Source organism: Notamacropus eugenii, chromosome 5 (genome assembly GCF_028372415.1).
Source record: "Notamacropus eugenii isolate mMacEug1 chromosome 5, mMacEug1.pri_v2, whole genome shotgun sequence".
Taxonomy (NCBI): Eukaryota; Metazoa; Chordata; class Mammalia; order Diprotodontia; family Macropodidae; genus Notamacropus; species Notamacropus eugenii.
Window position 1 is genome coordinate 419,187,093 of NC_092876.1, and position 12,451 is coordinate 419,199,543.

The 12,451-nt window shown below is 35.5% G+C and overlaps 1 long non-coding RNA gene and 1 pseudogene across 1 annotated transcript in view; one reads left to right on the forward strand and one right to left on the reverse strand.

Moving 5' to 3' along the window:
• The first annotated feature begins 6,915 nt into the window (after positions 1 to 6,915).
• Positions 6,916 to 8,299, forward strand: LOC140507053 (non-structural maintenance of chromosomes element 4 homolog A pseudogene; annotated as a pseudogene).
• A 1,747-nt stretch (positions 8,300 to 10,046) lies between these two features.
• LOC140507056 (uncharacterized) overlaps positions 10,047 to 12,451 on the reverse strand; it is a 72,960-nt gene continuing 70,555 nt past the window's right edge. The window contains exon 3 of the long non-coding RNA XR_011968188.1: positions 10,047 to 10,432. This is a non-coding gene — a long non-coding RNA (uncharacterized lncRNA). The remainder of the gene's footprint in view (positions 10,433 to 12,451) is intronic.

Genomic DNA, 12,451 nt, shown 5'->3' on the forward strand with positions numbered 1-12,451 from the left:
AAGTGGCAGATACAAGAATTTGTAGAGAGAGGTAAAGACATCAAGACTTGGAAATTGATTAGATATGTGGTGTGAGAGAGAAGTATCAAGGATAACACTGAGGTTTTCATTCTAGGGGACTAGAAAGATGGTTGTGCTCTAAACAGAAAATCCTCATATAGGGAAGTTTGGGAGAAAAGATGAGTTTCCTAAACAATATAGTTTGAGATGCCTATGAAATAGGCAGTTTTAAATATCCAAAAAGCAATTGGAGATATGTGATGGAAACTCAGGAGGGAAAGTGAGGTTAGACACAGACAGATGATAATTAAATGCATGAGACCTGATGAAGTCACTGAGTATGAAAGTTTAAAGACAGCAAAGAACAGACAGCATCTTAGAAAATTTCTGAAGTCAGGGACTGTGATATGGAAGATGAAACAACAAAGCAGAATGAGAAGTATTCAAATAAATAGGAGGAGAACCAAAAGAGAAGATTGGAGAGGAGAAAGTATTAAGCAGAAAAAGTGGTCAGCAGAGTCAAAGACTTAAAAAGGCTGTAAAGGAAGAACACCAGATTTGGCAATTAAGAGATCACTTGTAACATCAATTTAATTAAGCAATGACCTTGCAGCTTCATTACAAAGGGTTAAGAAGTGAATGAGAAAAGACTGAAGGGCACACATAGAAAGACTGACCTTGGCAAGGGGAAGTGACATCTTTTTACCAGAGAATAAAGGATGAGAAGATTAGGAATGATGTCAAGGGTTTTTTTGAGAGGCACAGAAAGAAAGAGGGAATTCACAGTGATGGTTTTTATTTTCTCAGGAAAGTATGAGATGAGCTCTTCAGTTGAAAATAAGGTGGAGAAAGGATGGTGGGGGAGGCTTGGGGAGGAAAGAGATTTGGAACAGACTCTGTAAGGAGTGGGAAAGGGAATCAATTAGGGAGGAGTAAAAGGATTGTCTTTCTGAGATGAGGTCCCAGATGAGATTAAATAACTTAATTTTGCAGCCCTTCCTGTTGACTCAATTGAGTGGTTTCCTCTAGCTCTGTTCAGCAGCTTATGAACAGAAGTAGTGGAGACATAGGGTGGGGAGATATGTTTGCATGTTTATTATTGCTATTCCTTTGAAGTAAATGTAGTTATACCTTTGTAAAAGCTAATTCAATTGTTAAGTGGCTAAATGGAACTGGGATCCAGTTGACCTCCTACAATTAGGGGCATGTGATCAATGAGACCTAGAGGCAGAAAGTCTAGACACCCCCAAATTCCCTTAAGAGAACTAAAGACATATGGGGGGGAGCAGGAGAGGTATGTGTGAAAATTAACATACTTGGCTTTCAGGCAGTGGGGACACTATTTTATTGAGATGGTTGAAATCACAGGTATTAACCACTGATTGGATATGGGAGTTAGAGTGGGGAGTCAAGGCTGACACCTAAGTTGTAAGCATGGGCATTTGGGAAAATGGTTATACCCTTCACAGCAATAGGGAAGTTAAGAAGAGTAGACCATTAGGGAGGAAGTATGAGTAAAACTTTAGTTTAATTAGGTTTAGTTTAAGATGTCTAGAAGACCACCAGTTCAAAATGTCTAATAAGCAGTTGGAACTGCCAAACTGGAGGTTGGAAGAGAGGAGAGGAACGGACAAGTAAATTTGAGAATCACTGGCATAGAGATGATCATTGAAACCCCAGGAGCTGATTACATCTCCAAGTGAAAAATTATTTTTTTTTTAAAAAGTATAAATTGAGAAGAAAAGAGAGGCCAGTTCATAATGGGTGTGACATGGATCCAGAGCCAAGTAAAGGAGACAGAGAAGGAGTGGTTGGACAAGTAGGAGAATGAGGAGAGAACAGTATCACAAAAACGTAGAGAAAAGAGGATCAAGGAGAAGGAACTGACTGACAGCATCAAAAACTTGACAGAGGTCAAGAGGGACTTGCATTTTAGTACTTGACAGTGTATTAGAAGGTGCATTGATGTCATCCTTTCACTGCGTAACCTGTCAAGAAACAAATGAATAACAACAATTTTGCCACGGTCCAATGTGTTCTCTTTACTTAGAAATCCATGTAATGAAAAACATGTGCAGGGGCACACAGACCTACACTCAAAAGCTTCTGGAAGAAAGGAGAACAGTAAGCCAATTGTCAGTAAAACTCCTTAGGCATGAATCATACTAGAACTTAAAGAACTTCTGAGATTCTATATAACAAACATCTGAAAGAAAATGGAAAAAAAAATCCTACAATACTTATAAATGCTTGACTTTTTGTTGCTATTTTCACAAAATTATGTTTCTGAATTTTCATGTATATTTTTATTTATTTTTATTTTCAGTTCCAATTTTTCTCATTCCCTCCACCCACTCCCTCACCCCTTAAAAAGGCAAGAAACATAATAGCCACAGAAAGTAAGTTACGTAAAACATATTTCCACAATAGCAATGTTGTGGGGGGGAAAAGATAAAAAAAGGTAAAGTGAAAAAAAATATGCTTCAATGTGCATTCAGAGTTTATCAGTTCTCGCGCTGGAGGTGGAGAACTTTTTCGTCATGAGTCCTTTGGAATGAATTATCATTAATCTTTATTGTACTGATCAGAGTAGCTAGGTCTTTCACAGTTGATTATCATTACAACATTGTTGTTTCAATGCCCTTCTATTTCTCACTTCATTCATTATCAGCTCATTTAAGTCCTCTTGGGTTTTTCTGAAAATATCCCCTTCATCATTTCAAATAGTACAATAGTATTCTATAACAATCACAGACCACAATTTGCTGAGCCATTCCTCAATTGATGGGTGTCCCTTCTGTTTCTAATTCTTGGCCACTACAAAAAAAAAAAAGCTGTTATAAATTTTTGTAAATATGGATCCTTTCCCTCTTTCTTTGATCTCTTTAGGATATAGACCTAGTTGCAGTATTACTGAGTCAAAGGGTAGGCACAGTTTTATGGACTTTTGAGCACAGTACTAAATTGTTCTCCAGAATTATTGGACTAGTTCACAACTCCACCAACAATACATTAGTGTTCCCATTTTTCAACAACCCCTCCAGCATTTGTCATTTTCCTTTTTGATCATGTTAGCCAATCTGATAGGTGTGAGGTGGTACCTCAGAGTTGTTTTAATTTGCATTTCTCTAATCAACAGTGATTTAGAGCATTTTTTATATAACTATAGATAACTGATTTTTTCCTTCTGAAAATTAGCTGTTCATATCCTTTGACCAATTATCAATTGGGGAAATGATTCTTATTTTTTATAAATTTGGCTCAATTCCCATTAAGAAATGAAACTATCAGAAAAACTTGGAAATTCCCCCTTCCCCATTTCCTGTTTTCCTTTTAATTTTAACTGTATTGATTTTGTTTCTGCAAAACATTTTTAATTTCATGTAATCAAAATTATCCATTTGACCTTCTGTGATTTCTCTATTTCTTGTTTGGTTATGAGTTCTTCCTATATCAATACATTTTACAGGTAAAATTTTCCATGCTCCCCTCATTGCTTATGACATCCTTTATGTCTAAATCATGTACCAGTTTTGAACTTAACTTTGTATACAGTGAAATGTTGGTCTATGCCTAGTTTTTCCCTATTTTCCAGTTTTCAGTGTTTTTTGTCAAGTAGTAAGTTCTTGCCCCAACAACTAGAATCTTTGGGTTTATCAAACACGAGGCTACTCTAGTCAGATAGACTGAGAGATAGATAGACAGACAGAGATAAATAGATAGATAGATAGATAGATAGATAGATAGATAGATAGATAGATAGATGATAGATAGATAGATAGATAGATAGATAGATAGATAGATAGATAGATAGGCAGAGCTAGAGATGTGTGTGTGTGTGTGTGTGTGTGTATGGTACACATAATCTATTTCATTGACATACTACTCTATTTCTTAGCCAGTACCAGATTGTATTGAAGATTTTCCTTCTGTAGCACAATTTGAGATCTAGAACTGCTAGACCACTTTTCTTCACTTTTTTTTTCATTGATTCCCTTGATATTCTTGACCTTTATTTCCTCCAGATGAATTTTATTATTATTTTCTCTAGCTCTATAAAATGATTCTTTGGTAGTTTGATTGTCATGGCACTAAGTAAATTAATTAAAGTAGTATTACCATTTTAATTTTATTGGCTCAATCTAGCCACAAGCAATTAATATTTCTCCAATTCTTTAGATTATTTTTCTTTGTACATAAAGCGTTTTGTATTTGTGTTCATGTGGTTCCCGCACGTGTCTTGACAGTCCCAAGTCCCAAGTACTATATGCTGTTATTTTAAATGGAATTTCTCTTTTCTATCTCTTCCTTCTGGGTTTTATCAGTAAATATATAAAAATGCTGATGATTTGGGAGGTTTATTTTAAGTCCTGTAACTCTGCTAAAGTTGTGCATTGTTTTAACTAATTTTTTTAGTTAATTCTCTAGGGTTGTCTAAGTATACTATCACATCATCTGCAAAAAACAGTGATAGCTGTGTTTCCTCATTGCCTGTCTTATTCCTTTCATTTCTTTTTTTTGTCTTACCGTTGTAGGTAGCATTTCTAGTGCAGTATTGAATAATAGTGATGATAATGAATAACTTTGCTTCATTCCTGATCTTACTGGAAAAAGTTTTCATTTATCCCCATCACAGATAATACTTGCTTTTTGTTTTAGATAGATACTACTTATCATTTAAAGAAAAGCTCCTTTGCTTTCTAGTATTTTTAATAGGAATGAGTATTGTATTTTGTCAAAAACTTTTCTGCATCTTTTGGGATAATCATATGATTTTTGTTGTTTTCGTTATTGACATGGTCAATGATGCTTATAGTTTTCCTAATATTGCACCTGCCCTGCATTCCCAGTATAAATCCAACTTGGTCATGTATATGACCTTGGTGAAATATTGCTGCAATCTCCTTGCTAGCATAGTATTTAAAATGTTTGCATCAATATTCATTAGGGAAACTAGGCTATAGTTTTCTTTCTCTGTTTCTAATCTCCCTGGTTTGGAGATCATAATCATATTTGTGTTATAGAAGGAATTTGGTAGGACTCCCCTTTTTCAAACTGTTTTATTAGTATATAATTGGGCAAAATAGCTCTTTATAAGTTTTAATTTCATTTTCATTGGTTGTACATTCACTCTTTTCACTTTTGAGACTTGTAATTTTCCTCCTTTTCAAAAAAAATCAAATTAACCAACAGTTAATCTATTTTATTGTTGTTTTTCATAAAAATAGCTCCTAGTATAGCTATTAGTTCATTTTTGTCAAAACTTTCAATTTTATTAATTTCTCTTTTGATTTTCAGGATTTCCATTTTGATTTTTCATTTGTTCTTTTTCTGATTTTTTTCATTTGCATGGCCAATTCATTTATCTACTTTTTCTTTCTTTTATTGATGTGAATGTTACCCCTAAGTAATTTGCATTCATTAATTTAGGTATATTGTCTCATTGTTGTCATTATCTTTAATGAAAGTATTTGTGGTTTCTATGATTTGTTCTTTGACCCACTCATTCTTTAGGATTAGATTTGTTTCCAATTAAATTTTAATCTCTTTCCAACACCTTTTATTAAATATAATTTTGTTTCAGTATGGTCTGAAAGGGGCATATTTAATGTTTCTGCTTTTCTGCATTTGTTTATGAGGTTTTTATGCCCTAATACATAGTTAATTTTGTGAAGGTGCCATGTATAGCTAAGGAAAAGTTATGTTCCCTTCTACTGCCATTCAATATTCTCCAGAGTACCATCATATCTAACTCCTCCTTTAATTCATTTAATTATTTTTCAAGAATTTGGATGAGTTGTCATTTGGTGCATATATGTTTAGTGTTAACATTAATTCATTGTCTATGATGCCTTTTAGCAAAATGTAGTTTCCCTGGTTTTAGAATTAGGTCTATTTATTTTTGCTTTTGCCTCATTTGAGATCATGATTGCTATCTTTGCCTCTTTTTTAACTCCCGCTGAAGTAGGTTCTCTTCCAGCCCCTTATTTTACTTCTCTATCTTTCTCTTTCAGATATATTTCATAAAAAACAAATTGTTGGACTCTGGTTTCCAATCCATTTTACTATCTTCTTCTGTTTTATGGTGAGTTCATCACAGTTATGATTGCTAACTGTATTTTCCTCCATCCTGTTTTCTTCTATTTACCCTTTCCTGTCCCCTCTCCAAAGACTACTTTGTTTCTGTCCATTGCCTTTCTAATATTCCCTCCCTGCCCTTTCCTTTTTACTTATCCCCTTCCTCTCTTACTTCCCTGATGGGGAAGATAAATTTCTACACCCAATTGTGTGTCTGTGTGTACACACACACATACACAGCACACACATACTTCCTTCCTTTAACCAGTTCAGATGAAAGTGAGGTTCAAGCATTGCTCCATTACTTTTTTGCCTTCTCTATTATAAAAACTCATGTGTGCTTCTTTTATATGAGATTATTTTCTCCATTTTTCTCTCCCTTCTCCCATCTCCCAAAGTGTCTATCTTTCTCATTTCATCATTCTTCTTTTCAAATCAGCTCAACATAAGAGATTCACACGCAGGCCCTTTTTCTAAGTATACTTTTTCTAACTGCCCTAATGATAGTAATGTTCTTAGGGGCTACATGTATCATCCCATTTAGGAATATAAACAGCTTCATAACCCTATTAAATTCCTTATTATTTCTCTCTCACATTTATCTTTTTATGCTTGTCTGGAATCTTTCTTTAAATGTTATATTAAATGTCATATCCAGCTCTGGTCTTTTCATCAGGAATGCTTGGAAGTCCTCTATTCAGTCAATGTCCATTTTTTCCCTGAAGGAATTACTCAGTTTTGCTGGGTAGGTCATTTTTCATTATATTCCTAGCTCCTTTGCTTTCTGGAATATCATATTTCAATACTTCTGCTTTTTAAAAGTGGTAGCTGCTCCCCTCCCCCTTCCCTTTCCCCGCGGAGGGTGTGCACAGTTACTCCTCTCCGTGAAGCCACAGCGGGGCTAGGGCCATGCTGGGGAACTACAGCCGCGGCCCGGCCCGGGCGAGCACCAGCCGGCCGCGGGACTCACTCCCGCCCACCCCGCGAGAGGCGAGCGGCTGTCGGACCCCGCAGCAAAACCAGGGCATCGACGACCGGGGCGATGGCGAGGCGGCGGACGACGAGCCCTGCCCGGCCCCCGGAGGCTCAGAGCCGAACTTGGAGACGGAGGGCGACGACGGCAAGCGGCGCCTGATCCGCCATCAGTACCGCGAGCTCATCCACAACGTGCAGCAACAACGGGAAGATATGTTGAGTTCAAAAAGCAACAAATTAACAGATGCACTTGAACAAGCCAACCAGCTGTTTAACAGAGTGTCACAAGCAAGAGAAGCAGCCCTAGATGCTCAGTTTCTTGTTTTGGCTTCAGACTTGGGTAAAGAAAAGGCAAATCAGTTGCATTCTGATATGACCTTATTTGATCCAACATCATATACTGAAGATTTGCTTAAGTATATGGGTCTAAATCGTCTGGAAGTACAAGAAAGTGATAGTGAGGAAGAATCTCTTCTTATTGGCTTCTTAAATGAAGATTCCTGGCTCAGAGTTGGAATAATATCAATAAAATTCTTAAAGTGCGCTCCAACATTCCACTTTTTGTTTGGTTCATTCAAGACTGATCCTCCTGTGCCAAAGCAACGGAGTGAACGTCAGAGAAGAAAAGATAAGAAAGAAGAAGAAAGGGCCATGCCTGCTGAGTTGAAAAAAATGGAGGAGTCCCAACAAGAGGCTACAGAAAAAGAGGTGGAAACAATCCTGGGATTACTGCAGACTTATTTCGGAGAAGAGCCTGAGACTCCTATATCCTTCTTCGACTTTGTGATTGATCCAGATTCTTTTGCTCGAACTGTGGAAAATATTTTCCATGTTTCCTTCATTGTAAAGGATGGTTTTGCAAGAATAAGGCTTGACCAAGACAAACTGCCAATAATAGAGCCCATAACTCAGGGTAATGAGGAAAATGAACAAGGTACTCAAATCAGGCACCAAGATGTTATATCACTGAGTTATCAAGATTGGAAGGACATTGTGAGGACTTTTGAAATTTCACAGCCTATGATCTCTCCTCCTTGCTGCAGCAAGTAAAATCTAAGCTTTCAAAGGTGTTCCAAATGAAAATTGACACCTCAAATGGAAAGAAGCTTATATCATTTATTGTATTATTGTTTTTCAGAGAATCAAATGTTTAGTTTTTTTGTTTATATGTATTTTATTTTATTGTTCATGAAGCTGCCTTGCTTTCCTATGATTAAAGAGATTCACTGCCATAAAAAAAAAAAAAGTGGTAGCTGCTAAATCTTGTGTAAACCTGACTGTAGTTCCACAGCATTTGAATTGTTTCTTTCTAGATGCTTGCAATATGTTCTCTTTGACCAAGAAGCTGTAGAATTTGACAATTTCTCTAAGTATTCATTTTGGGATTTCTTCCAGAAAATGGTTGATAAATTTTTTTATTTCATTTTTTGCCTCTGGTCCTAAGACATTTGGGCAATTTTTCTTGATAATTTGTTGAAATATAATGTCTAGCCTCTTTCTTTGATCATGGCTTTTAGGTAGTGTAATGATACTTAAATTATCTCTACTTGATCTATTTTCCAGGTCAATTGTTTTTCCAATGAAATATTTCATTGGAATTTTTCTTCCATTTTTTTTCATTCTTCTCACTTTGTTTTTATTGTTTCTTGATGTTTCATCTAACTTCCACTTGATTAATCCTAATTTTTAAGGAATTATTTTTTCAGTGAAGTTTTGTGTCTCTTTCACCATTTGGTCAATTCTACTTTTTGAGGAATTCTCCTTCATGTGCTCTCTTTTGCCTCTTTTCTCATTTGATAATTTTCTTGCATTACTCTCTTTTTCTAATTTTTCCTCTACTATTTTTTTTAATTTTTAAAATCAGTTTTTTGCTTTTTTCTGTCTCCTTCTTTAGCTCTACTGGGAATTCTGGCTGTGTTTTTGTTCAACCTGAATTTTTCTTTGAGGCTTTCCTTATAAGTGTGTCAAGATACTGTCTTCTAAGTTTGCATCGAGAGCAAACTCATCACAGTGGCTTTTTATGGTCATGTTCTTTTTCTGTCATTGGCTTATTTTTCTAGCCCATTTCTTGACTTTGGACTTTATGTTAGAGCTGGGCTCTGCTTACTTCTGGGGGATGGGGACTGCCCCAAATTCCAGTCTTTAAGTTAGATTTTGGAGACTATAAACTGTTGGTGCTGCTAAAATGGTGCAGTCCAAATAGAGAAGTGATTACAGCTTTGCTGGTCTGCACTCTGGTCCTTTCCCAGGTAGGGACCCTGCTCTCTCATGAACAAAGCTCCTCTCTATCCTGGAACTGCAACCCATATTCAGATATGGCCCTTGCTCCCTTGTGACCACAAGTACTCCTATCCACCTCTGATTCACAACTGTTTAACAGGTAATGGACCAGATGGTGCCCAATCCTAAACACAGTGCCAACAAGTTAGCACAGTAGTCCTCTCTAGATTTTTTCTGACCAGGTGTTCAAACCCCTTACCATATTTGGGCAATGAATCCTCTCAATATCACTGCTACTACTGTTGCCACCACCATGTTCAAGGCCCACATCTGGTTTCATTTCCACTATGATGTGGTCCTGGCCAGCCATCAATCTATTGTCGGTAGACCTTTATTTCTATCTTCCTAAGTTGCCCTGGTCCGGGAAAATGACTTACTCTGACTTTTGCTGTTTTTCCCAGTTAGAATTCAATTTGATGTGCTTTTCAAAGTTATTTAGAGGGAAATGTTGGGAGAGCTCAGCAAAAATGCTTACATTTGCTCCACTATCTTGGCCCTGCCTTGATCTATAATTTTGACATCATAACCCAGTTTAGAATCCTGAAGTACCTTTTTTATTTACAAAAAAAGAAAGGTTGAATCAATTCAGCAAAAATTTTACATGATATAAACCTACCACAAGTCAGTAGATTTTTTTAAATATTCAGTCAATTGTATTTAACATATAGAAATTCAGAACTATTAAGAGTGCATAAACTGTAAGTTAGACTTAATTTTAAAAATTCAAATTTATTTTTTATCTTCATTGTAGCTATCTGATAGAGAAATCTGATTAAGATTTATCAACTCAGGTATACATTCAGATTGGAGAATTCTTGTTTCTTTTAGTTTTTAATTCATTAGCATTTTTCTTACAAGATGGCAATCAAAGCAGAGAAATTTAGTTACTCTTTGTTTCTGACTTGCTCCTGCCTTCATTCCTCAAGTTCCACGATTGCTTATAAAGTTGAAAGTGGAGGTACTCAGAGGTCACTGCCTTCATTGGAACACTCAAAAGAAAAACTCTATCTGTAGGAGCTTCAACCTTCTCTGAAGTCCATTCTTCGTGTGAAGGAGAAAAGTCTTGAATCCCAAGTTTCTGATTCTTCATCTAATGGTCCTAATGAATACATGATTTAAAAGTCAGTCATGAGCTGTGTTGTAATGCCTCAAACCTTTTATTCCACTTGTAAGCTATATGCCATAGAAATATACTATGGGGACACAGCTTCAGCATGTGAATTGTATTAATAAAATGATTCCTGAATAAAAGCTCATTGCTTTTTACTCCACACATTTAAGAAAGCAAAACTGCAACATGAGTGAAATTATTTTCTTCTTTTTTTTTTTTTTTTGGATTTTTATCAAAATATTATCATATCTAAGCTTAGGACAGAAAAAAGTTGAGAAACAAAAAGTAATGAGCAAGTACAAGTTTATGGGATTTTATTTTCAATCTAGTTATTACCTTGAATAATAACAACACAGACAGAATAATCTGTCAGTAGATTTGAAAACTGAGAAAAATACAACACCAAATTATTATGAAGTTTCTGAATGTCTACATAATAATAACTCTGTCTCTGATCCTAGTTTTCTGGTTGATAAAATAAAGTGGTTTGTCTGGGTGATCACAAATATCTCTTAGAGTCCTCTCTGAAATTGTACTTATTATAAATCTTCCATAAACACTCTCATACTTACATAAAGATAGAGAAAGTATATGAGTGATTTTGTTTTTACGCCTGTTATGTTCACACAGGTTATGTGCTTGACAAGAAATCTTTTCATAAGACATGTTAGCCTTGACTGATACATCACTTAATTAGGAAAGTTCAAGTCCTGCTCCAGGGCTATGATTTGGGTACTTAAATGACTGCATATTATTCTGTGCACAGTTCTTTCAAGTGACATAAAATTCTTCAATGTTATTGCTAGAAAAAAATTTTTCTAGATAGCCTTCCTTTTAAGATGACAGTTGTTTTAAATTCTCAGAATTCCAACTTGTTCAGTAATTGTTAAGGACCCATCCCAGTTCTGCAGCAATTATGCAATGTGCTGGAATGAAAACAGCTGGAAAAAGTTTACAGATGACTATTCTAAAACTCATTTTAGAAAACAATCCATTAGAATGTTCTGCTGCTGTCTTATGTGAAATCAGACTTGTTACTTAAGTCTGCCAAAACAAGGCACTGATTACTTTAAGGCAGGTTTTCTTAACCTGTGATCCTTGAATTAAAAAAAAAAAAAAGACTTTGATAACTAAATTTCAACTTAATTGATTTTCTTTGTAATAATATATATTTTATTTTATGATTTAAAAACTTTCTGAGATGGGATTTGTAGGTGTCATCAGATTGCTAAAGGGGTCTGGAAAAATATGACAGAATAATTTTAAGTTCTGATGTTAGAATAATATGATTTGAATTTTTAAAAATTACTATGATCTGTCCTATGCAATAGGTAACACATTGTAAAGTAAAATATATTGTTCAATGAACATAATATCTCCTTATAAAGTGTTATTATGATTCAAAGTACTCTCATACCTATTTACCAATTAAATCCTTAATGAGGGAGAGCAGATATTATAGTCTCCATCTCACACATGAATAAATTGAGACATATAGAGGTGTTCAAGGTCACAGAGTTAAGTTGCCCATATAAATTTTAGACAAATACTGATTATGAACATTGAAGTGAGCCTAGAACTGAAAAAAGGATAACAGACTGGATTGTCTCTGAGAAGTTGCACAATGCTTTTCATTGCTTCTTCACAAAACAAAAACCTATCTATTTAACAACACTATTTGTCCAGTGTTGAGAAGCAACATAACATAATAGATGGAGATCTAACCTCAGAATCAGGAAGACCTAGGTTTAAAGCTCATTTAGCTGTAAGTCCCACAGATTCTAGTTATATGACCCTGTGGGAGTTATTAGGGGATGCTAGGTGGCATAGTGGATAGAACACTGGGCTTGGAGCAAGGAAGTGACCCTGGAAGGGTCGCTTAACCTTTCTTTGCCTCAGTTTGTTTGACTACAAAATGGCTATAATAATAGCTCCTATCTCACAGGGTTGTTGTGAGGATCAAATGAGGTATTTGTAAAAAGTGCCTGACATATATTAGGTTCTTAT